Source organism: Moschus berezovskii, chromosome 12 (assembly GCF_049115385.1).
Source record: "Moschus berezovskii isolate FMDL1 chromosome 12, NW_MosBer_1.0, whole genome shotgun sequence".
Lineage (NCBI taxonomy): Eukaryota > Metazoa > Chordata > Mammalia > Artiodactyla > Moschidae > Moschus > Moschus berezovskii.
The window spans coordinates 90969569-90972642 of record NC_142471.1 but is presented as its reverse complement, the minus strand read 5'-3'; the positions used below and the strand labels follow the sequence as shown (position 1 = coordinate 90972642).

Below are 3074 nucleotides of genomic sequence, written 5' to 3'. Positions count from 1 at the left end.
CCAGGGAACCTTAGACACAGTCTAAGGTCATGTACAAAACATGAATTTGAAGCTATATTAGGAAAGAGCTTTTCATTTCCTATATGGAACTAGAGGTTGGGTGTGTGGCAAAGGAAAATAACAGCCATGAAGGTGCATCTGTATACTCATGTGTCTAAAACTGATGGAACATTTTTACATATGTCAGGAGATCTAAGACTTGTATTAACAATCAGTGACTAGTGCTGACTTTGGCAGCACATACACTAAAACTGGAATGCTACGAAAATTAGTATTGCCTCTTCGTAAGAATGGCACGCAAATTTACATTCTGTTTTTTTAAGAGGTAACCATGTGGTATGATAGATGTATTAATTAACTTGATTATGGTGATCATTTCAAAATGTATACATATTGTCATGCTGTACACTTTAAATATATACAATTTCTTTGTCCATTTCTTGTCAATTTGTCAAAATAGAAAAAAAAAAAACAATCAGTAAGTACCTTTCTAACATTTTGCCCTTTCAGTTCAGTTCAGTTCAGTTGATCAGTTGTGTCTGACTCTTTGCAACCCCATGGACTGCAGCACGCCAGGCTTCCCTGTCCATCACCAACTCCCAGAGCTTGCTCAAACTCAATGTCCATCGAGTCAGTGATGCCATCCAACCCTCTCCTCCTCTGTCGTCCCCTTCTCCTCCTGCCTTCAATCTTTCCCAGCATCAAGGTCTTTTCCAGTAAGTTAGTTCTTTGCATCAGGTGGCCAAAGTATTGGAGCTTCCACTTCAATTTTGCCCTTTACCTGAATGCTAACTGCTCAGAAGACAAGACTCATTTCTTTGTCCTCTGTGGCCCTAAGCACAGTGTCTGGCATGTAGCGGGCACTCAATTAATACAAAATTTAAAATAACTCTTGTACAAAGCAAAATATGGTAAGAGTTATATGAGAGGTATAAACACAACATTTACAGAGGAAGCACTGGTGAGGCTTCAGGTCAGCGGCTGTGTGCGGATCTGCAAGCTTCCTGAGGACATGACCCTGCAGTTTCTTCATCCTCTCTGGTGTTCCGAAGAACCCTACTCCTGTGCCATTCGGGGGAGGGAAAGCGAGCGTGAAACTCCTAAGTTTGATCCCGGACAGTCTGAATTTCCTTATTAATTAGGAGGCATCTGCCGACTTTCTTGACTGTGCGTCCTTAAGAATAGTGCCGCACATCAGCATTCTCACACTGTTCCCCAGCACTCTCGTGCTCTGTGAGGTAAAAAGAGGTAGGGGAAAGGTTACTTAAGTTAGTAAAATGCTTCTGGTTCTCTTGTGCTGAGAGCTTTACAATGTACATGAACTCATCATGAGAAGTCTTGTTCTGAGAAGTCTTGTCCGGTACACAACCGTATTCCTTTTCTAAACCCGCTGCTGCTCCTGCTAAGTCGCTTCAGTCGTGTCCGACTCTGTGCGACCCCATAGATGGCAGCCGACCAGGCTCCGCTGTCCCTGGGATTCTCCAGGCAAGAACACTGGAGTGGGTTGCCTTTTCCTTCTCCAATGCATGAAAGTGAAAAGTGAAAGTGAAGTTGCCCAGTCGTGCCCAACTCTTAGTGACCCCATGGACTGCAGGCTACCAGGCTCTGCCATCCATGGGATTTTCCAGGCAAGAGTACTGGAGTGAGGTGCCATTTCCTTCTCCGTTTCTAAACCTAGTACTTCCTAAAATGATGTGAACCAGAACCAATTTTCCCATAGTATGTGTTAATATATCATGAGATGTGACTGTTGCCACATGTCTGTAATTCCTCTGCTAAAAATTCTCGTGCATTCTGTTGGCCATGTGTGCATGCGTGCTCAGTCACTTCAGTCACGTCTGACTCTTTGCAACCCTATGGACAGTAGCCCACTAGGCTCCTCTGTCACTGGAGTGGGTTGCCATGCCCTCCTCCAGGGAACCTTCCCCACCCAGGGATTGAGCTTGCGTCTCCTGCATTGCCAGGAGATTCCTTACAGCTGAGCCACTGTAGAAGCCCCCTATTGGCCACTGGAGCCGTAAAACCATATATGAGAGACCCAGGGGGACTCCTTGGTCCATGTCTTTGTCTTTAAGAACAAACTTCAAGTGTTTAGCTAAGTGAGAATTTCCCTGTATTTAATGAGCTTCTCAACTTCACTTGTTTATTCCCCTATCTTATTCTAACATCATCAACGTGGCAAAATTATCTTACCTATTTCTTATAAATGTCTCATCTTGCTCATGAGGTAAAATGGCTCCATACTCTTATGTTTCTCTCCTCAAACTGTTTCAGTTGAAACCTTAGTTTTCTCTTCTCCAGATTCAAATCATTGTTTTTTCCTCAAAGATTTTAAGTTGTGCCTCCTTTCTGTCACTGCTCTTGAGCTGTAATCGACGTATGACATTGGTTTCAGGCATAAGACATGGTGATTCAATATTTGTATATACTGCAGAATGATCACCACAGTAAGTCTAGTTAACATCCATCACCACACAGTTACAAATTTTTGTGTAGTATGATAAAAACTTAAATCTACTCTGTTAGCAATTTTCAATATACAATATTACAAATTATTGTCACTGTGCTATGTATTACATCCCCATGACTTTAACTGGAAGTTTGCACCTTTTGACCCTATTCACCCATTTTTCCTTTCCAACCATCAATCTGTTCTTTGTATCTATAGGTTTACTTTCTTTTCTTAAGCCTTCATATGTGAGATCATAGAGTATTTGTCTTTGACTTATTATGTATCTGACTTATTATATCTCTTAGCATAATGCCCTCAAAGTCCATACATGTCAAAAATGGCAAGATTTCCTTCTTTTCTTACGACTGAATAATACTCCATGATATATAGACAAGTATCACTTTCTATCTGTTCATCCATCAATGGGCACTTAGGTTTCTTCCATAATGCTGCAGTGATTATGAAGGTGCATGTAACTTTTCAAGCTCCTTTTTTCATTTCCTTCAGATGAATGTCCAGAAGCAGAACTCCTGGCTTGTATGGTAGTCCTATTTTTACTTTTCTGAGGAACCTCCATACTGTTTTGCACAGTGGCTGCACCAGTTTACATTCCCATCGACAG

At 41.7% G+C, this 3074-nt stretch overlaps 1 pseudogene; it reads left to right on the top strand.

Moving 5' to 3' along the window:
• The first annotated feature begins 221 nt into the window (after positions 1-221).
• On the top strand, positions 222-320 carry LOC148776046 (U6 spliceosomal RNA; annotated as a pseudogene).
• The last annotated feature ends 2754 nt before the right edge of the window (positions 321-3074 follow it).